Below are 24,885 nucleotides of genomic sequence, written 5' to 3'. Positions count from 1 at the left end.
GATTAAATATTTGACACAGCATAGTTTTCTGACACAGAATGAATGTGGTCTGAGAACTTAAACATTTTAAATTTACCTAGTATGGTCCAAAATCCAAAATCGAAATACATGGTTAGATTCAGCATATCAAAGAATCCCAAGAATTCAATTTTTGATAAAATCAAACAAAGTTTATTTTTGGACCCTTTTGACCTCAATGTAGACTAATTTGATAACAGGGCCTAAAAATCAAAAATATTAATACATGGTTAGATTCAGCAAATAAAAGTACCTCATATATTCAATTTTTATTGAAATCAAACAAGGTTTAATTTTGGACCACGATTTGGACTTGAAAACTGGGCCCATAAAAAAATCTAAATACAGTCATGTTAAGATTCAGCATATAAAAGAACCCCAAGAATTCAATTTTTGTTAAAATCAAACTAAGTTTAGTTTTGGACCCTTTGGACCTTAATGTAGACCAATTTGAAAACTTGACCCAAAAATAAACAAGAGGCTGTCACAACGACAGCAAACCGGATTTATTAACATTTATTTGTGTCCTGGCAATATCACAAGAACCATAACTGATGAACGGTGAAAGTGAAAATCGTCAATATCAAATTTGACCTGCATTTTGTCATCAGTATCAACATATTAAAATTTGAAAGAGCTTAGGTTGAATGGTTCATGAGTAAATGCAACAACATGAATGGAAACGCCATTTTTTTATCTTTCAAGAACCATAACTATTGAACGGTAAAAGTCAAAATCGACATTCTTGAACTTGACCTCCATTTTGTCATCAGTAACAACATATTAAAATTTGGGAAGCTTTGGTTGAACAGTTCATGCGTGAATGCACGAACACGACTGGAAACGCCATTTTTCAATCTTTCAAGAACCATAACTCCTGAACGGTAAAAGTCAAAATCGTCATTCTTGAACTTGACCTCCATTTTTTCATCAGTAAAAACATATTAAAATTTGGGAAGCTTTGGTTGAACAGTTCATGCGTGAATGCACGAACACGACTGGAAACGCCATTTTTCAATCTTTCAAGAACCATAACTCCTGAACGGTAAAAGTCAAAATCGTCAGTCTTGAACTGGACCTTCATTCCGCCCGCCAGACCGCCCGACTGCCCGCCGTACATCCCCAAATCAATAACCGACATTTTTGTCACAAAAAAACGGTTAAAAATCTAAATACACGGTTATATTCGGCATATCAAGGAACCCCAATAATTCAATTTTTGATGAAATCAAACAAAGTTTCATTTTGGACCCTTTGGACCTCAATGTGGACCAATTAAAAAACGGGGTCCAAAATCCAAAAACTTAATATACGGTTAGATTCAGCATATCAAAGAACCCTAAGAATTCAAGAATAAAACCCCATTGAAATTGGTAAAGAAATAAGCAAATTATACAAAGTGTTAGAAAATTATTGTTTTTGTCCCCTTTTTGGCCCCTAATTCCTAAACAGTTTGGGGCATAACCCCCAAAAGCAATCTCAACCTTCCTTTTTTGGTATGGAATCTTGTGGTACAATTTCAGAAAGATCCATACACTAACACACAAGTTATTGTCCTGAAACTAGAAAAATGCTTGTTTTTTACCCCTTTTTGGCCTCTAATTCCAAAACTTTTGAGGCAATTACCCCTAAAATCAATCCCAGCCTTCCATTTGTGGTATGACACTTTGTAGTACAATTTCAGAAAGATCCATGCACTGACACACAAGTAATTGTCATGAAACTAGAAAAATGCTTGTTTTTTGTCCCTTTTTTGGCCCATAATTCCAAAAATTTTGAGACAATTACCCCCAAAATCAATCCAAGCATTCCCTTCGTGATATAGAACCTTGTGGAACAATGTCAGAGAGATCCATACACTAACACACAAGTTATTTTCTGGAAGTTACAAAAATGAGGGCCCTCATGGGGTTTTTGATTATGTGATTACTTGGCCGTTTTTTTAATGATTATTTGATTATTAAGCCAAATATTTCATGATTATTTGATTACCTAGGACTGTATTTTTAGTTTATGATTATTTGATTACTAAAGATAAGCAAATATTTAATGATTATGTGATTATATTGGCAAAAAAATGGTGATTATGTGATTACTAGGACCCCCCCCCCATGAGGGGCCTCAAAAATGCTTATTTTTGGCCCCTTTTTGGCCCCTAATTCATTACTGTTGGTACCATAACCCCTAAAATCCATTCCAACCTTCCTTTTGTGGTATTGAACCTTATGGTAAAATTTCATAGAGATCCATTCACTTAAACTAAAGTTATTGTGCGAAAACCAATGTGTTTTTGGACGACGACGACAACGACGACGACGACGCCAACGTCATACCAATATACGAACGCAAAAAAATCTTGCGGTCGTATAAAAAGCCAACCATTTTAGGTCAAAAGTACAGCCTTCAACATGAAGCCTTAGCTCACACTTAACAAGCTACATGTATAAAGAGCCCCTAATTGAAAGACACTATAAAATAAAATTAATTTGCAAAAAAAGATGCTGGATATTTTCCAGTGGCCAGCTGGCCGATCAGTATAATAAAATTTATCATATATTTAGTAGTAAATACAGTAGATTTGAATATTTGATAAATAGCCTGTTGTTTAATCCATATCGCACAACTTTGATGCGCATCCTTTATCATACCCTTTATCACACCCCTACTATATTATTTTTTTTCATATTTACATAAACTCCATTTTGATTTATGCAAGCTTCTTCAGATTTGTTTTCCCCCTCAAAATGGGTCCCAAATGAACGTCATTCGGGCGTGACGCAATTTATTGAATGACGTCATTGTTTGGAATGTGACGTCACAAACGTCGTGTTATCATATTTCTGACACAAGAAATGCAACTATAAAAAAGAACTCAATGAAATACCATACAAAACAAAAACAAAAAATTAAAATAACAGCACGCAAATTGTTAGGTAACCCATGTGCTTCGGATGAGTAATCGAGCAGTTCTTTTAAAGCGTTTAAAACAAGAAAAAAGAAGAAACGAAGGTAATCCAGGTGCTAGGGATTAGAAAGCAGTTCACATGTAAAATGTTTTTCTGTTACAAATCATGATGTATTGTTTTATGTGTACATGTTATGCTGCCCATCAAGGGCCCTTGATTGGAATAATAAATATTCTTACTCTCCTGTTGAATATATGATAAAGCGTATAAAACATGGCAAAATCCGTATCACATGCCGTATCACCCTCGACCAATATCATCCCTAGGGCTTAAAAGCCCTCTGGCTGATATTGGTATCTCGGGATGATACGGCATATGATACGGATTTTGCCATGTATTATTCTCTATTTATCGCACCGCGGGTAAAATATCACGTTGTGATTCATAGCCAGAAATTAGTAATGGTTTTGCTAATTAATATTCATAATATGTAAATGAGAATTGTACCACGTGATAGTACTTTGAACTGGACTGGCTTGATAGGCTTGATATCATTAAAATCTTTAAAACACGGATATTATAAGTTGCCCGTCACAGAGTCCTTATTTACAATCACTTTGATATTTCCGTAAAGTTGTCAGGCGATCAAAATCAAAACAATGAACGCGAATTTAGTGAATTTTTCGTGCTTTCGTGAGTTTATTCTTCTTGAAATAGTGACATTTTAATTTTACGTGGGAACCTAGAGTTCAATGACTACACATACAAGGTTTTGAACCGGCAACCTGTTTATCACTTAAATTAAAATTAAAACAGACATTTTTTCAAAATTCCCTATCATTTTAATGTAATTTCCGTGACCCGTATCAGATTTCTTTAGTATAATATTCAAATAAGCAAAGTGGCGTTGATTTCTGGATATGTGGTTTAACGCCGTCACGTTGTGACCCCCTATGAGACCGTATGGGGTTAGTAAATTTCATAGGGGGTTCATGACGCGTTAATGGTGAAGTCATCTATTAATGTTGTTGTGTTTCGTTGATTATTTTTCAACAAAACGCAGCAGAAAAGGTCCAGCGTGCGATAAATTCGTTATACGGTTAACTACTAACCCCCTACGGATCCATAGAGGGTGAATAAATTTCATAGGGGACTCGGCCTCCGGCCTCACCCCCTATGGATTTTACTAACCCTCTATGGATCCGTAGCGGGTCAATAGCGAACCATATAACTTATAATATTTGCCCAGATGAAAATATGGTAGCCTTCAGCTTCTGGTATACCATTAAATTTAGTCCTTGTATTGCTTTTATTTGAGGACATTTTAGTTATCCCCTTTGCCTATTAGACTGGATATTTAGAGATACAACATGCAGTAGATACAATGGAACTGTCAAGATAAGCCAAAGTTCAATTCAATCAATGCATATTCATTTTTATTTTTTTTCCAAACAAGGTACTATCAAACCCACTTGGGATTCTATAATACAGATTCAGACGGATAATATTAACCTTATATAATATAAGCATTCATAGTCATACAATTATCATTTAATTACCGTTTATTTGAAAGGGAACAGAAGGGAGATCCATGTAATGACACGAAGACATGGAATGTTGCCATATAAGGCAATGTGTAAATGAGGTTTTACAATTCCAGTTAACCTTTGACCTACCCAGTGGCGGATTCAGGGGGGGCGTAGAGGGCGTATGCCCCCCTTTACTTTCACTTTTTTTTTATTATTATTTTACGTGATTTTAGCCAAAAAAAGGTTCAAAAAAGTTTCTATAATTTACTCAACGCCCCCTTCCCCACCCCCTTATATATATTCCTGGATCCGCCCCTGCTACCAACTATCAAATATCCTGAATCCTTGGATCATTTGATAAAATAAAAAAAACAAGAGCCTCTTAACAGCCAGAATCGCTCACCTGATTTGTTTTGCTTAAATCTTTCAATAATGATTATTTTTGCTTTTCAATATATATTAATGAGTGTCTTAAAAATCCAATTTAATTGTCATATTTCCTCCTAAAGCAAGAAAATGCATGTTACCCCTATGTTCCGTTTTAGCCATAGTGACTATGTTTCTTGATGTTTACAGGAAAATAAAATACAAATTTCATACTAGATACTCTGAAAATCATTCAGCCCATTAGTTCGGGTGAAATTGATGAAGCAGTTTCAAAGAAGAAGTACCTAAGCAAACATAGCAAAGTAAGATGAACAAATTCTGAAAATTGTTTTCAGAGGACAATATCTCCTTAGGGGTCAATTGACAATTTCGGTCATAAAAACTTACTTTGCTGAACACTTTTGCTGTTAACAGTTTACCTTTATCTATAATAACAAGCATTATATGAGTATTGCATGACAATACATAGTCCCCTACCGGTTAAAAATTCATTGTAATGGAACAAAATTCTTACTTGATCTAGAACTTTTCATGGTTTAAACTACATAAAATAACAAACAATCCTAAATGTCTTTTACAAATCTTAAGCTTAAGTTTGGTTTAATTTGGATCAGTAGTTTCAGAGAAGATTTTTTAAAAGAAGAAAACATGATTAACAAATTGTGTAAAATTGTTTTTATAAGGGCAATAAATCCTTAAGGGGTCAATAGACAATTTTAGTAATATAAACTTAATTGTAGATCTTACTTTGCTGAACATTTTTTCTGTTTACATTTTATCTTTATTAATAATAATATTCAAGATACTAACCAATAAAATGCTTCGCTAAGCACAGCCTGATACAACTGCAGAGGTTGCAGTTGGGGCAAGTTTGGACACAGTATTCAAGCTTGATAATAACTGAATTTTGACAGTGATCAAATTTTTGACATAATATATGTTTCTGACACAAAATAAATGTGGTCAAAGATCTAATCAAAGAGCTGATAGCTCTGAGGTGGAAGAAGGTGACTAAAAGGTAACTTGAATTACCATAAAAGCAGTCCCACTAACCCAGCCTGCTTTGTTCCATTATCGTTATGATGGTTTTTTTTCTTCAATCAAGAATGTGTCATAAGTACATGGATTTCCCATCCGTACAATCATTTTCTATGTTCAGTGGACTGTGAAAATTAGGTAAAATCTTTAATTTGGCAGTAAAATTAGAAAGATCATATCATAAGGAACACATGTGTACTAATATAAAAAAGAAGATGTGATATGATTGCCAATGAGACAACTATCCACAAAAGACCAAAATGACACAGACATTAACAACTATAGGTCACCATACGGCCTTCAACAATGAGCAAAGCCCATACCGGATAGTCAGCTATAAAAGACACCAATAAGACAATGTTAAACAATTCAAACGAGAAAACTAACGGCCTTATTTATATAAAAAAAAAATGAACGACAAACAAACGACAACCACTGAATTACAGGCTCCTGACTTGGGACAGGCACATACATAAATAATGTGGCGGGGTTAAACATGCTAGCGGAATCCCAACCCTCCCCCTAACCTGGGACAGTGGTATAACAGCTAGTTCAAAGCCACTAACAACTAATAAAAAAAAATCATGCATCTAAGACTAAACTATCAATCCGTACACATCCCACATCCAATGGATTTAGTGTAAAGAGGTCATAAACAGCCAGAGAAAAACATGACCTTGTGCAATGACAAGTTACAGGTATCGACAAATTGTAGATCCATGAACATGTATATGTATATGTATATACTTGTAATATTTAGTTAGCTTTTAATTTACTGATAACAAAATCAATATTTATATATATAAGTTTCAAGTTGATTGGATTTCAACTTCACCAAAAACTACCTCGACCATAAACTTTAACCTGAAGCAGGACGGACAGACAGACCAGAAAACATTATGCCCATAAATGAGGCATAAAATAGTAAGACTTGTTACATACCCGCCAACTTTTGAAGTTTCCCGTGGGGGTATTTAGTGCGTGACAACAATTTTAAAGGTATCCATTTTTAGCGAAGTATTTTGCACGATCTGGATTGTCTAGAAAAAGTGTCATATTTGTATGATGAACTTACATGCCTTTTTCTTAAGTCTGTTTGCATGATTCTAGTTATTAAATAGGCAGAAAAGATGAAGATGTAGCTAGCAGACCAGGGTTTATTTCTTGTGTAAGAATATTAGATGCTTGTTGAAATTTCCAGTTTTGAATTATGCACAAAGATGGACCTTTAACAGGTTGGGAACAACACTCCAAATGAGGGGTAACCCTCATTGGAAGAACATTGAAACCCACTGTAAAAAATGAGCACCTTTATATTCATATTTCTTTGATGAAACTTTTCCCAAAGAACTATGCATCTATTAAGTATTAAATGGTCAAAACATGTTAAAAGAATTTGTGATGTTTCTAAACTTATATCTTCTTTTTTAATTTGACCCCTCATTTAGAAAAGTTGTTTCAAATATAATGAATTTTTCCACTTTTGAGTAAAAAATCCTAAAAATTGTCTTTCTTTTTTTCAACTGTAAAATGACCCCTTGTTTTAGGGACAGTCCCTCATTTAAGGAACACCACTCATAATGGGGAGGGGGGGGGTGAAAAAGAATAGTACATTGTCCTTTAAATGATTTAATTGAATACAAAAATAAAATATGTTACAACAAGTATTATGACATAATGTCAATAAATTAGTGAAAAAAAAAAAAAACTATTTATTATCTTTATGGTAGTACTGCATCATTGAATTTTGTCAATCAGCCATGCTTTTATCCTTAAGCTGTGCAAGAACCTGCTTGCTGATGAAAATTCACATGCCATGTTCACGATTTTAAAACTAGATGGAAACAGCACAAGTTCAAAATCAAACAAACAAATTGAAGTGTTTAACGACCTTGACTGGCTATACAGCCTTCGCACGGTTGGCTCGGTGCCCGAAGGCGTTTGGGAGCATTTAAATATTTTTTGCCGGCATCGGTCAGGAACAGGTGGTGGTCGCCATTTTGGAGGTCGCCATCTTGGTTTTATGAGATGTTTTGGTTTGGTATGTTTACTATTTTGATGTTATTCTTCACAACGGCTGCTTTCAGGACCAGTTTGGTCAGCTTGGCAGCCCGCTAACCTCGATGATGGAGTACTGGTAGATGAGTCTTGGACGTAGTTCGAAAGATGACAGTAAGCATTATCAGGACCAAAGCCGCGAGGAAGTGAAATGAAGGTCAATTATCGAACGCCTAGGATACAGCCCTCGGACGTTAATCGGCATAACAATGATACAATGGGTTTTGGAGTGCATGTTAACGCGAGAATACGCCTACTACTACGTTTACTGTACGGCGTTAGATTGGTTTCTGTCTGTGGAGGTTAAAAGTATGATATTTTCGCTACTATAAACAAACACGTCTGTTCAACCATAACTTTTAATAACAACTCAAAAAGTCCACGACGACGTCACTGAAGTCGCCAACGTCGCCAATGGGAATGTTCATACTAAGGAACGTCGTTATCCCGCAATAATCTCGACATACTGGGGGCCGCAAAAAGTGCAAATTATCTTAAATTTCACTTTAACTGTCCATATTTGTGAATAAATAAAATTAAAAAAGTCTCTACCTCGATGAATGAACTAAATTGAATTACGTTAAATTAAGTTCTTGTTCACATAAATGAAAAAAATGAATTAACTTCGAAAGTCCTTTTTAAAATTGTTAAAGTTCTAGTCTTCTTCATCTTTTTCGTCTACATTGGTTATCCACTTTCGTATCTTCTCCAGGGCCTTGATGCTCGCATTTCGTTTCGGTCTAGTACTTCTTTGCGTTGTGTCTTCATGTTGCTCGTCAGTGTGATCGCTTATAGCAGCCGAATGTGTCCACGATACCTCCAACGTAAATAGTTTAACGATTGGTCGGGATGTCTCACCATTGCTTGTCTGTATCCGTAGTGCTCGTACATGTCCATCATTGCCTCTGATAAGTTTATTTACTATACCTAGTTTCCAATTGACTCCAGGCGATTCATTATGTATTTGAACTAGGTCTCCAATTTGAATAGATTGTTCGTTTTTTCCTAAAGTTTTGTGAAATTCGCGCAATGAAGTTAAGTATTCGGACTTCCATCTGGTCCAGAAGTGTTGTATTATTAAAATTTGTCTGTGCGCACATTTGTTGAGTTCTTTATGATTCATATAGGTTGGATCGTTGAATTCCTCGATGTCTATTTGCGGATATGGCAGCGCTGATATTCTTCTACCATACAAAAGATGAGCGGGGGTTAACGTCTCGCAATCTCTGATATCTGATGAAAATATGTAAGTGGCCTGTCACTTAAAATTCTTTCTATTTTTGTCACGACAGTCTGTAGAGTTTCCATACTAATTTGAGTTCGTCCAAGTGTCTTTTTCAAGCTTGTCTTTGTAAGCGCAATAAGTCTCTCCCAGAATCCACCATACCAAGGTGCGCGTTTTGGTATAAACTTCCATTCTATTACTCGTATAGACAACGTTTCCTTTAGTGTTGCCAATTCACATAATCTTTTTAGTTCCTCTGCTCCTGCAATGAAAGTAGTTGCATTATCTGATATAAGTGTCTTAGGTATTGATTTGCGGCTTACGAAACGCCGGAAAGCTTGAACAAATGAATGTTCGGTTAAGTTCGGTACCACTTCTAGATGAACGGCCCTGGTAGAAGCACAGGTAAACAGGCATATATATGCTTTTGTTAAAATTCTATATTCGTCTCTTACAAGTAATGCTCCTGTAAAGTCCACTCCAGTGACTGTAAAGGGGGGTGCTTCCTGGAATCTGATTTTTGGTATAGGTGGTGGGTCTGGTGCAACGTACGATTTTCCATTCACTTTGCGGCAAATAACGCATTTGCGGGGTAATTTCTTTGCATACTGTCGAATAGTTGGTATCCAAAACGTTTGTCTAATATAAGTGACTGTAGCATTCATTTAACTATGAAGTAATTGTTCTTGTGCGTCCAATACAATAAGTCTAGTTAACGGATGATTTGCCGGTATAAGATACGGAAATTTTGCTGATTCTGGAATTGGTGCGTTGTGTATTCTCCCGTTACATCTGATATGACCGGATTTGTCTAAAAAAAAGACCCAATTGTCGGACTCTGGGTACTTTATTTGTGTGTCTGTGTTGTGCTCCTCTCAGATATGACATTTCATCTGTATACGTAGACTCTTGACAATCTAGAATCCAAGTATTTACTGCTGTTTGAATTTCATTGACCTCCAGTGGTCCGCTTTTTCTGGAAATCCTATCCCGTCTACAGTTACTGATAAAACGGATGACATAGGCGGTAATACGTAATAACTTCATGTAAGATCCATAGTTCAAAATATCCAATATGTTTGTTATACTGCCTAGATCATTTTGGTGCGTCATATCCAAGTTGTCCAATTCCTCTTCATTTTCTATGTCATCTACCAGTGACGTCAAAACGGTGTTTTTTGTGCTGTTTAGTTCTGGCCATTTTGTACTATCTACTAACCAATTTGGTCCTTTCCGCCAAAGTATACTCTGGTCAAATTGTTCAATTGTAAGTCCTCGTGTAAGAAGATCTGCCGGGTTGTTATCAGTAGGGCAATACCGCCATTTGTATGAATGCGTCAATTCTGTTATTTCCTTCACTCGATTGGCTATAAAACGTTTCAAAGTCTTCGTAAATGTTAGCCAATTAAGTACAATGCTGCTATTTGACCAAAATACAATTTTTGGATAATTAAGTGTTGAATGAATATGTGCAGCTAGTCGTGCGCCGATGATTGCAGCCATAAGTTCAAGTTGTGGGAGGGTTAACCATTTGACTGGTGCTACTCTGGTTTCGCCATTACTAAAGTTGTTTCGTTTTCGTTACTCAAATAAGCTGCTGCGCCGTATGTTTTTGGACTGTTGCATCTGTAAATACGTGAAGTACTAATTCTGTTGATGTTGATGGCTTGCTAAAATAATATCGGGAAATAGTGAATTATATTGCCTTTTCCAAATCCTTGGTCAAATCTGTCCACGTTGTCTTTAAATTATCTGGTATAAGTTCGTCCCAATCTAATCCACATCTCCATAACTCTTGTATCAGGATCTTCGCTCTAATTGTAACCGGGCTTTAGTAAGCCGAGTGGATCTTAAATCTTTGAAGAATATTTCAAAACTTCTCGTGTAGTAACATGATGAAGTAGTTCCGGTGTAGGAATTTCACGCTTAGGGTAAAAGATCTCATCGCTTCGACTGTTCCACAACATTCCAAGTATTTTGGTATACTTATCCGTATCAAGGACGTTTTCTTCTTTAGCTAATTCTAGTAATTTAGTACTGTTTGAACTCCATGATCTCAAGTTGAATCCAGCTCCAGCTAGCAGGCTCCTTGCCTCTTTGAAATACGTAAGTAAATCTTCCTCTTTGTTCATACTCGACAATATCAATGAATATGTTATCAACGTATATGTCTCTTTCTAGAATTCTAGCTGTTTCACTGTTTCCGAATTGTTTCAAATGTTTCTATATTGTGGCGTTGAGTATAAAGGGTGAAGATGTCGCTCCAAATAACACTGCTTTGAACCTATAAGTTTTCAGCTGACTTCCTGGATTTGTAGGGTCACTAAGCCATAAAAATCGGGTAACGTCTATATCTTCTTCGCTCAGTCCAACATGTAAGAAAGCTTTCTCAATATCAGTACATCACTGGCGTCAACGTGATGATCGTAACTGCAATTACGATCATCCCAATATGGCAGACACAAATATAGGGATATTTTAGAAGGCTGATTTCTCCCCTTTAACAGCTTATTTTCAGATTTGTTTTCTATCAAGAAAAATCTTAATAAGCATTGCCATTGAATGTGTTTTTCATAAATTATTGAAAAACAACCCGAAGAACGAAAATCGAGATTAAAAAAAACACGATGATGATCGTAACTTCGTCTATAGATGATCGTAACTTCGTCTATAGATGATCGTAACTTTGACTTGTTTTTATAAAAAGATGATCGTAACTCAAAATTTATGAATGTTTTGTTTTCACTAAATGAACACCCTATTTAGCAGTCACGAAAAAAAATATATCATGATTTTAAAATTAAACAAAGAATAAATGAAAACCGCTATTATAAAAAGAAATAACATAAAGAGATTAGCAGACTTATATGCAAATGTCCTTAATATTATTTTTTTATGAGTAATTTAGTTATTACATTCAAAATGGATTTACGTTGATATGAAGTTGATATAAATATCATTTTCATGATACAGTTTAAGAATACAGGCCAAAACTTTCACTTAATAAAGTAAAGGAAGGCATGAAGTTACATTATATTGATGACTTTCTATCGGTTTTAAATTGTTGCCTGGCCTTTTTTTTTTCATAATCAAACTATGACTATTAAACATTGCTAGACTACAGAGCCGGACTTAGAGGGAGGGTCAAGGTGCTTGCATCACCTTTTTTGTGGGGGAAATTTGCTTGATTGTATAGGGAATCAATGCAGCATGACTGTAGCGGGCCTACTCTTAGGCAGCCAGCCGGCCCCCATCCCTTTATGAAAATCTCTGGATACGCCACTGGACTACTGTTACCTATATTTACCATGCCCATGGGTTGGCTATTTAGATAAAGAAGGAAAAGTTGAAATAGATGGTATACACGTTCATATTAGATTTTTCAAGCTACAAATCCTTATATTTCTACGGTATATGACATGTATTATTGAAGTTGGTCGAAGAAGTTGTTTTAAGCCAAACATATCAATAAGGTATCTACCATTTGATTTTTATAAGGGGTGCTGAAATTTAGCCAAAAAGGCAGGACAGGATCCGGAGATTTGAGTAAAAAAAGGCCGGATGAACATTTTGGCCAAACAAAAAGGCAGGATGACAATTTACGTTAAAAAAAATCAGGATGAAAAAAAAACGGTTGAAAAAAAGCAGGACCGAATAGAGTAAAAATAAAAACGCAGGATAGAGATTTCAACATAAAAAATGCAAGACAAAATAATTCATCCTAGCCCCTCCCCCAAATAAAAATCAAATAGTAGCTCCCTTTATTGACGGTTTCATTGTTTTTTTTTTTTCATTCAACAGATATGATTGAACTTCAAAATGCTTTATTTTTTCAACCTCTCCTTTAAAAATCGCAAATCTGTTAATAAAAGAAACTATAAAGTCTGAATTCCCCCAAAAATACCAGATCCTCGAAATGTGCTATTGTCCCTATAAAGTGTAGGGGGGAGAGGGGGATGAAAAAAATCTCCTTTTTTAACAAACTGGTCATTAATATGAACTGTCCAATATCTTATTTATATAAAACATATGAAATCAATATAAAGTTGTTAACCCCCAATGCATTTTAATATTGAACTAGATAAAAAATAAATACGAAATCTCGAGAAGTCATAACCATTTGTGCACTTACCAATAGGACGTTATCCTCCCCTCAGTGATCGTTCCTTATTATTATAACAAAATCAGCTGATGACGTACATTTTCTCGCATACTAGACAGCTTAATTTGTCCTTATTTATCAGAAAATGCTTCGTTGGAACAGACAGTTACGATCATCTTAAGTAAAAGTTACGATCATCGTTGATAAAAATAAACAAGAGTTACGATCATCATCGTGATTTTTTGTATCTCGATTTTCATTCTTCTTGTTGCTTTTCCATCCGGTCCGAAAACATATTTCAATGGCAATGCTTATAAAGATGTTTCTTGACATGATACAAATCTGAAAATAAGCTGTTAAAGTGGAGAAATCAGCCTTATAAAATTTCCCTATATTTGTGTCCGCCACATTGGGATGATCGATCATCACGTTGACACCGGTGGTACATGTAGCAAACTGGTTGGCTCTAAACTGTACTAGGAGCTTTGTCAAGTCATTTAATTTTGGTGGTGTGTCCATCAAACAATCATTTAGACTTGGATGACTTAGTGATTGACGACAACTGCAATCGTATACTATTCGTATAGGAGTTGTGCTAGATTCCTTGTGTATAGGGTGGTGTGGAATGTAATGAATTTTCCCGCCTTTTTGTTCTTTTTCATCTACTGTCTCTACAAATCCTCTGCGTTCCTGTTCGGCGGTTATATCTCCATACTTCTTAAGTAGTTTATGATCTTGACTAAGTTTCTTAATAACGTTCTCTGTTCTTCTTCTTGTAACTGTATGGTTGATGGTAGTTCGTCATGTTCCTGTTTCCATGGCAATTTTGCAAAGTATTTATTACCTCTGAGTTCAATCGAAGTGTCTTGATATGTTTCCAAAAAATCCGTATAGTCTTCGTCTGTTTCCTTCGAGTTAATACCAATTGATTCCAATCTCCAAAATGTTTCTATATCATGCTTCTCCGTTTTATGAGAAACAAGAATATTAAAAATGCTAGTACCCATCAACGAGTTATCCCTCTTGTCGCTTACTGAACCGGAAAGTAAGAAACCTATCTTTGACCTCACGGCGGTTGGACCATTTCCCCGTATGACTTCATCCTCGACTAAGTCCCAGTAGTAGTCAGCTCCAATCAATAACGATATTTCGAAAGACTTCTTCTGTGTTACCGGATGTGCTAACTTTAGTCCCCATAAATAATTCAGTATTCCGTTGATGTGGCGAATATTGTTCTGCAAAGGTACGGCAATCATTGGTACAATTAGAACGTGTATCGGTATTTTCTGTCCTGCATCTGTTTTTACGAACACTGTCGATTTATCTAAATGTCTTACGTTTTTGTTTCTATCTCCAAATGATAATAACTGTAGAATTTCAGTTCCCTCTGAATGTAAATTAAGTTTTCTTGCTAAATCTTCGGTCACAAATGATCTCTGTGCTCCCTCGTCAAAAGTATATGGGTATCTTTACATATGTTGTCTGACCATACAGGTGCTACTGCAGTTTTTAAAAGAACATTTGTACTTACATCGACTGACGATGAGTATGAAATTGAAGTGTCCTCTTCCTACTGATTCGTGTCATTTACCAAATGTACCGATGTCTGGTTAGCTTGTCCATTGTTACCATGAAAATTCATATGCTGTTGGCTGTAATTTGTATTTTGCACGCTTTGTCTACTCCTGTCATTATCGTGGCTCTTGTTGTTAAATTGGCGTACAGTACACAGACTTGTGTGGTGTCTTTTGTTGCAATTTCGGCATAAGTTTTTTGACTTACATTCATTTATACGATGTGTTCCAAGACAGTTGAAACATAATTTCTCGCGTTTTACAATGTTCATGCGTGATGCTGGATCAGATACGTTCGCGCAATGCACTCGTGCGTGTACATCGTGGCAAAATACACAAGGTTTAGTGTCTAAATTCTGGCGTATATTTCTTGTATTTAGAGCTTGATTTTGACGGGGTTTTGTTGATTTAGTCCCAGTAAAGAAGGATGACGTACTTGGTATATTGTTAGAAGTTTCAGTGTCTTGTCCCGCGTCAATTATGTTTATTTCATTGAAAATACTTTTCCGGAGGTCTCGTAATAACCAGTTCTCTGTTCCATGTTCACGGGCAAGGTTTTTTTTTTTTATTTCTCCCGGTAATTTATTCAAAATAATTTGTACAAGTAATGTTCCATACGAATCTTGTGACTGGCCTAAAGATTCCAGCCCTCTGACGTAAGTTTCCATTTGATCATAGAATTGTCTCAAACTGACAAGATGGTTTCGTGGTGATGGAATTTCTAATAATGCTTGTATGTATGCTTGCGTAATTTTGTGTGTTTGTCCGAATCTTTCCTTCAATAAAATAATGGCGTCTGCGTCGTTTACATTAGTAAGTACAAAACCCGCTATGGTGCGTAATGCTTCATTCTGTAACTGCGCTTTGAGGTAATTAAATTTCTGGACATCGGTCAATGAAGGATTTAAATGTATTGCGCATTCATACGAATCCCAGAAAATTTGAAACTCTAATATGTTTCCTGTGAATATCGGAAGTGTAAGTCTGGGTAAGTAGTGATTCTGACTGCTTGCGGATGTATACGAATTTATATTAGTACTCACTGTGTTACTAGTAGCTTGAGAGAACGGATTTTGGGACGACTGCGTGCATGAGTTTTCTGTGAGGTTTGCTGAGACAAACGGTTGAGGGTTAACATTTAATATTTGCGATGAAGTTTCACTCTGACGTGTCTGTGATGTGGTATGAGTATCTTGTACAAAATTTCTTATGTGTCTGATTTTGGTTTCTAACGTAATACAATACTCATCTGAGTCTAGAATTTCACTTTCAATATCTTCTGCTTCTGCTAGGTTGAGTATCTGCTCGTTCAAGTTGTTCAGTATCTTTTGCTTCTGAAGAAGGTTTTCAAATGTTTCGGTCAATTCTTCTGGATCGAAATATGTATCTTGCTTCGCTGCATCTATCTTCCGTATAAGTTTTGTGACAGCACTTCTGTTCCCGGATCGTATCGATTTGAGCTTGCTTGAATCCATTGGGCACGGTACCATAAATGTGGAGGTTAAAAGTATGATATTTTCGCTAATATAAACAAACACGTCTGTTCAGCCATAACTTTTAATAACAACTCAAAAAGTCCACGACGACGTCACTGAAGTCGCCAACGTCGCCAATGGTAATGTACATACTAAGGAACGTCGTTATCCCGCGATAATCTCGACACTGTCATCTAAAGTAGTAAGTCGTTGATCATCTAACTGTAAACCCTCATCGAAGATAGCGGATAAAGGAGATCTGGCCCAGCACGTCCGTTCAGCTGTAATGACTGAGACGTGACTGGGATTGGAATGAAAATCTAGCATGTTAGAATAATCTTCAGAGAAAACGTTTTTGATTGGCTTATTAATTGATCATGAGGAACACAGAATTTGATTGGCTGAACACGATTGGGTTACCTTGGGAACAAAATAAGGAACAGATGATTTTCACTAAATTGTGTTTTAGAGTTTTTTTAACGATACCCTTAATATTAATATTTTTTAATAAATGCAAGGACGTATTATAAAACGTCCTTGATAAGAGTAAAAAAGAATTAAAAAAAAGGGCGAACGTACTATACGGACGAAAGAACTCAGGACGAACAGACCAAGGGCGAACATGTAAACAGGGCGAGTTGTCCCGATACCCAATTCACGCATGCGTACTACAATTATCTACAGTAAAAACATTCGGTTACAAGTAAACAAATAACGTTCATGTAGATAAATGAAATCTAATAATTTACATAAATAAAAGGGTACATATTTACGATAGTGATTGTTTTTTCAATCCTAATTTACAAATTAAATGATTCAGATGCTAAGTCATGTGTAAAAATCGGTGTCAGGAATTATAAGTTGTTATGAAATTGTAATACACAGAAACGAATGCGGCATACAGAGGTTCAATGATTTTAAAGTCGGCACCATAGGCCTTCAGAAGACTTTAAGTCTTCTTCCACCAAAAATCTATTAAGCACTACTGTTCAATTGAAGATTTATTCTTGAAACATTTCGAAAAATTTGAAATTTAAAAAATTTTGAAGAAAAAAAATATGAACCAACCCCTAAAAAATATTGGAAGCCCCTATCTTTTTTACCCCTCTTGGAATAATTACCCCCCACACTTAATCCCAGCCTTCTCTTTGATGTATGGAACCTTGTAGTACAATTTTAGAGAGATCCATACACTTAAAATTCTCTGAAACTGACATTATCAAAATGCTTGATTTCTTGATTGACAACATATTTGTGATGTTTGGAGGACGTGTTTTTCAACAGACTATCATCCTTTCCCATGGGAATCAAATGTGCTCCTCTTCTTGCCTACTTGTTTCTTTATTTTTATGAGGCTGACTTCATACAGGAATTTCTTAGGAAGAAACAAAGAAGTTAGCAATATTCTTTAACTTTACTTTCCGCTATATAAATGATGTTCTCTCACTAACTAATTCAAAATTTGGTGACTGTTGAATGCATCTAATTATCCCATCAAACTTTCGATAAAGGATACAACAGATACAGGTAAGTCTGCCTCATATCTTGACTCACATCAAGAAAAAAGACAATGTGGGTCAGTTGAAAACTAAACTTTGCGACAAAAGAGATGATTTCAGCTTCTCAATTATGAACTTTCTATTCTTATGTAGCAACATAGATAGAGAGATCTATACACTTACACGCAAGTTATTGTCTGGAAACTACAAAAATGCTTGTTTTGGTCCCTTTTTTGCCCATTTATTCCTAAACTGTTTGTACCATAACCACAAAAATCAAACCCAACCTTCCTTTTGTGGTATTGAACCTCTTTGTAAAATTTCATATAGATCCATTCACTAAAACTAATGTGATTGTCTGGAAACCAAATACAGACCCATATGACGACGCCAACAACAACATCATATAGCATTGTACAACGCTTTTTTTTTTTTTTGCGTCGTCTAAAAACTGCAAAATTTCCTTAAAGTTACCAATTTAGTGGCAGCAACTTACAACCCATTTTAAATTCGTCTGAAAATTTCTGGGCTGATAGAACTTGAAGCTAGATTCACAGTATACCACTGGATTGTTCAATAGTACACATTTGCTCTTATTCTTTGCCTAAATCTGCAAATTTTGAGACAGATTTACATTTATCATGTGCAATAAAATTAAGATGAAAGTATGGCCTTCAACACAGAGCCTTGTCTCACACTAAACAGCAAGCTATAAAGAACCCCCAAAATGACTAGTGTAAAACAATTTAAACAGGAAAGCCAAAAGTATAATTTATATAAAAAACGAGAAACGAAAAACACTTGTGAACCACTTCAATAAAGGAAAAACACTGAACAACAAGTTCCTGAACATGCTGACTTGATAGGTGCAAACAAATGCAAACAAATGCAGTAGGTTTAAATGGTTCTTTTAACCTTAAGACTAAAATTGAGAATGGAAATGGGGAATGTGTCAAAGAAGGTCACCAATGGGTCTTTAAAATTTACATGATTTGATACAGAGAGAAATCCTGCACCTGTTTCTAATATAAAAATAAGTGATTTATTGCATTATCCAATATTTTTACACAAATACTCAAATTGACAATAGGTACAAATGTATGTTTTTTAGAATCAATTTTTCAACTTAGAGTGGGGTGCTCATTTTTGCCATAGTTTTCCATGTTTTCTGCAGTTTATGTTCAGGTCTTTATGTTTTTGAAGAATACTGGTATTTCTATATGAAGATAACATCAAAAGCAAATTACTCTTAGCTTAAAAACATCTGAAAAGTTAGATTAAAGGCTATTTGAAATTTTTTGAATATTGTCTAAAGCTGCAGTTATAGATGAATAGCAGACGTTTCAAAGGTATAAAGAACTGAAATTAAGGGCAACCAGTCAAAAAAATACTAAAAAATACTTCTTTGAAATCATGTTTTATATTCAGGAAGTTGGCCGAAAATCGTTGTTCGTTTTTCTGTCCTTTGCGGTAAGTGATGAAATTTTGTCTAAGTTTAAATAATAATCATATTTGTTTTAAAAATATAATTTACCGGCATATTTCTTCCATTTCATCCATCCTTTGAATTTTTACACCTCAAAATCATAAAACGGCAAAATTGTGTCCCCAGCGAATATGAGTGCCCACTCTAGCCATTAAAGGAGGTAAAAAGTTTATTATGGAATGATTATTTCAAGTGAAATTTTCATTTTTCACTTGGAGCAGGAAAACAAGTTCGAAGACACCATTTTTTTTTTAACTTTCTTCTCTATGCAATGGCCATGGGAAGAAAAAAAAACTGGCATCTTTGTCTGGAACTGAAACATACTAATAGAGACATATAATGTATTATATATGTCTCTGATACTACAGTATATTTGTCCTAATCGAACCTAAAGACTTACACAAATAAGTTTGATTGGATTCTGATTCATCGAGGTGATGTTACAGCCGACTAAACAGTGATGACGACTGAGAGTCCGACTGAAGCTGGGGACATGAAGGAAGTTTAAAAACTAAAAGCCTTATCATTCACAGAACGAAACGGAAATCCGTACAGTATCGCAGTTGCCGATCTCTTTTTAAAAGCCTGCACGGTGGGAGTCTCGAGATACATATTTAGATACAGAGGGTCTTGTGGGGTTATAAAAAAATAGCCATTTATAATATATTGACCTTTGCGAAAATTCTTACGGTAAATACCGATATCATTTTTGGGCCTGCATAAACTACTAAAATTAAGGCCTATAGATTTCTAGATCATTATAACCTGGGATTAAAAGCTATGCATGGAACAATATTAGTACTTTAAATTTGGTTATACTAAGATTGTTGCAATTTGAAAGGTTAATGTTTAATATTTTTTGCTGAATAAATGAACATTAGAGTACCAGTAGTTGTATTGATGATCCCCATTTTAATTGCCTTGATTTTATTTTGGGCGGTTGGGTCCCATACTGTGCTTGCATATTCCACTGCAGGTCTTACCATGGATACATATGCAGCTGCCTTTACAGGTTTTGTACAGCCTTTGAGGTTTCTACGTATAAATCCCAACGTTCTGTTTATAATAATATAATAATAATAAATTCTTTATTTAAAGAGGGTAACTCAATTAGAAATAGTCTAATTTTCATTGAGGCCCTCAAACAAAATACATGCATACAGTTAACATTCATACATTCATACATTAATTTACAATATATATTACTAGTATATACACAATTCAATCATTGAAATATACAAAGGGTAATAAATGACAATATTTGATATAGTTTTGTTAGAGGAAAACAAATTAGTTGACTTGCATATAATTTTCAAGAAAATGATTATAACTATGTTTCTTGAATAATTCCACATTAGGACATTTCTTTATTTCGAGTGGTAAATTATTCCATACTTTGGTTGCAGAATAATGAAAAGATTTTTTATAAAAATTTGTATTTGGTCTTGGAACAAAAAGATCATTATTAGAGACAGATCGTAAGTTGTGGCGTTGCACATCATCAATATTTAGTATTGCTAAGTAATCAGGTGTTAGCCCATTTACAATTTTATACATTAGAATTGATTGTTGGTATTTTATTCTTTTGGTAAAAGATAGCCATTTTAAAGAAGAAAACATGAAATTAGATGGAATAGAAATATCGCATTCCAGTATAATTCTTGCTACTCTTTTTTGAAGTTTTATGATTCTATCTGAATCTTTTTGTAATAAATTTCCCCAAACTGAACTACAATAGTCTATATATGGTAGAATATATGCATTATAAAATAGTTGCCTTGTGTGTATTGGCAAATATACTTTAATTTTATATAAAAGTGATACTTTAGATGAGATAATTTTACATATACGATCAACATGATCTTCCCAGCTTAAATTTTCATCAATGTCTATTCCAAGTAATTTGAAAGAATGGACATTCTCAATACATGTTTCGTTGACGGTAATACATAATTCTGATAGTTGTTTAAGTTTTTGTTTTGAACCCAATTTCATACACTTAGTTTTTTGTGCATTGATTTTCATACTGTTATTGTTACACCAAGATTGTATAGCATTTAAATCATTTTGCAATATGCTGTTTATTTTTTCAATGTTTTTATCATGAAAATGCAATGTTGAATCATCAGCATATAAATCCATATTGGATTGTTTAACATGAAGTGGTAAATCATTTATATATATTAAAAATAACAGCGGACCTAAAATAGAACCTTGAGGCACTCCATACTTTACAAACGATTTATCAGATTTAATGTTAGCGTATTGGACTTCTTGTTGTCTGTCAGACAAATATGATTTTATCCAATCTATTATATGTTTTCCGATATGATAAAATTTTAACTTTTCTAGAAGTATGGCATGGTTAATAAGGTCAAAAGCCTTACTGAAATCTAAAAACACTGTACCAACTATTTCTCCATTATCTAAATATTTTAACCATTCGTCAATTAGTTTAGTTAGCGCTGTTTGGCAGGAATGACCTTGTCTGAAACCTGACTGGGCGATATGTAACAATTTTTTATTGTTAAGGAATTCATATAACTGTGTACATACATGTCTTTCGAAAATTTTAGATATGGTATTCAAAATAGAAATTGGACGATAATTTGAGGGAATATCTCTTGGTCCTCCTTTATGTATAGCAGTTACTCTTGCAAGTTTTAATTTTTGCGGAAAACGATTTGAAGTTATACTTTTGTTTATTAAAAAAGTTAATGATGGGGATATTATTTCTGCACTTAACTTTAAAAATTTGGGACCTATTCCATCTAAACCTGCGGATTTATTAATATTAAGATGTTTTAGTTGAGAACACACCTCTCCAATGGAAATGAGTTTTAAATGAAAATTTTCAGTTTTCTTTAATTTTTCACTAGTAAAATTTTGTAGCATAGAAAAATCCATATCTGAAGTATTATTTCCAATAAGTTTTTCAGCTACGGATGAAAAATGAACATTAAGAGTATTTACAATATCTTGGTTGTTATAAACCGTTTGATTTTCATACTGCATTTTAGGTGGAAAAATATTATCCTCTTTTGGATTTAACTCTTTAATATGATTCCAAAGTTCTTTACTATTTTTGGAACTAGTTATGGCGTTTTGGTAATATTCCTTTTTTGCATTAAATATTAACGACGTTGTTTTATTACGCCACTTTTTAAAGTTTATCCAATCTTTTTTTGAATGATACATATTCCTATATTGAATGGAGTTTTTAATTTCTTCATTAAACCATTCGGCTTGTTTAAATGTTTTTACTCTTTTAGTTTTCATTGGTGCATGCTTGTTTATAACTTGATTAAAAAGTTCATACCATTTGTCGACAGCAATATCAATATCATCTTCCATTTCAACAATATGAAAAGGGGTTTGATGTAAGTCTGTACAAAAGGCATCTTCATTAAATTTTTTGAAACACCTATACTTTATTTCGATATGATTTTCTTTTTTTATCTTTATATTGATTTTTCTATTTAAGCATACAGGATAGTGGTCACTTAAAGCATATGAAGGTACATGACAATGGACAATATTTTCAGGATTAGTAGTGTAAATATGATCAATTAGAGTTTCAGATTTGTCACAAATACGTGTTGCAGTGGAAATTTGTTGTTGAAGATTAAAATTGTTTATGAAATTGATCCATTTTTTATTCTCAATTTTAATCAAGTCAATATTAAAGTCCCCCATTAAAATTATCTCTTTGTTTTCTGAAAGAGCTGCATTAAATTCTTCCTCAAAAAGATCTATCCAGGACTGAGGGGAATTTGGTGGTCTATAAATAGTACAAATGAAGAAAGGTTTAGATTTTGGAAATTCTACCTCTAACCATAAAGTTTCTAATGTATTAATGGATAAATCAGATCGATTTTTAACTGCAATAGAATCTTTGACATAAACCAATAGGCCACCACCATCCTTACACTGGCGATCTTTTCTGAAAATTTTGTATCCCGGCACTTTACATTGTTCATTGTTAATGTCAGGTTTTAAGAATGTTTCAACTAATCCAAATAAATCTAAATATTTGTTGTTTATAGTAATTATATTTTTTAACTCGTCAAATTTAGATAAAATATGTCTAACATTAAGGCATACAGCATTGAAACCTTTACATTTTAGATTAAGACAGTTTTTTTGATAATGTTTGTTTCTATTACAATTAGGTTTTGAGCTGAGGCTATTAGCATATTTACCATTTTCTGATTTTTGACAATTTTCTGTAGAACTTTGGTTTTTAAAATTCTCAGCTACAGACATACATTTTTGAGTACATATACATTTTGATGTATTACAATTTGGACATAAATTAAGAAGTATATCGAAATTGTTATGAAGTAGTAATGATTTACTATGATTTGATACTTTGTCTACAAATTGAAATACATCAGATTTATCCTAAAGTGTGTGACAGTCTTTACAATGATGACCATAAAAGCCACAATTAAAGCAGATACCATTGAATGTCTTTGCAATGGTTTGTCTTTTACCATGCTGTTCATTACTTTCATTATTGGACTGAGAAATAGTTGTTTGGTTGAAAATGTTTACAACTTTGTTTATGTTTCTAAGTAAAAGAATTGTACCCTGATTAGTGAGGTGTATTCCATCACGGTGGTAGTAAGAAGAAACGAGATCGCCGCCTCTGGAGACAAATGCATCTGTTTGTTTGATGATTTTTAACTTATGTTCAGTAGAAACCCTGTGTAATATTGCATTATAAATTTCTGTATCAACATTCCGTCTTGGACAAATCTCTGATACAGCAATATTTATGCCTGGGTTTATCGATTTGACAGTTTTTATCATATCATCATATTTTTCTTTGAAAGCTTCTGGATGTATCCTTGACGAGGCATCATTCCCACCAACAACTAAAATAATACTTTTGTAATGTTGTATATTAGATTTTTTAATCTTTTCTGTTAATGTTGGTACTGTTGCGCCTCTATTTGTTCGTATGTGAACATCTTTTCCAACTTTGTTTGCATCGATGCCTTTAATTATGGAACTTCCTATTATCAATGTTTTTTCTTTCCGTTCGTCTGGAAATATTTGAGAGTTTCTTATTGTTGTATGTGATTGATCTATATATGTCTTTGATGTATTGGCTGTGTTGCTGTTAACACTACGATAATCTGTATTTTCATTTGATTTTTCCACTTCAAAGTTTTTGGCGTTGTACTGTGTACGGCTTGGTAAATCTTTTACTCTATCGGCGAGGCTTTGTATTTTGTTATGAACGTGACTAAAATTTTTGTCCTGGTCAACTTTAACCAACTTGACACTGTTTTCAATGTCATATAAATGTTGTGTCTGGTGTTCGTCAATAGTACACATTTTTTTTGAAAAAGCGGTAATCCTATCGTTGACTTGATCGATCTTATTTTGGAAATCTTGTTTGTCTTCTATACATTGTTTGTCTATTGATTTAACGAGTTCAAATAAACTGTCGGTTTTATCTAATAGTTGATGTAAAAGTGATTTGACAGAATTTTCATCTTGTGTGATATTTTCACGTGCATGTAACAATTCATTAACATTCTGTAATGGTTGGCGTACTGTATCGGAATGAATTTCTT

General features: G+C 34.2%; 1 protein-coding gene across 2 annotated transcripts in view; it reads right to left on the bottom strand.

The window, feature by feature from the left end:
- LOC143059422 (uncharacterized) overlaps positions 1 to 24,885 on the bottom strand; it is a 374,671-nt gene that overhangs the window by 337,059 nt on the left and 12,727 nt on the right. The window lies entirely within an intron of this gene.

This window comes from Mytilus galloprovincialis, chromosome 14 (assembly GCF_965363235.1).
Source record: "Mytilus galloprovincialis chromosome 14, xbMytGall1.hap1.1, whole genome shotgun sequence".
Taxonomy (NCBI): domain Eukaryota; kingdom Metazoa; phylum Mollusca; class Bivalvia; order Mytilida; family Mytilidae; genus Mytilus; species Mytilus galloprovincialis.
The sequence above is the reverse complement of the archived record's forward strand: the minus strand, read 5'-3'. Positions and strand labels throughout refer to the sequence as shown.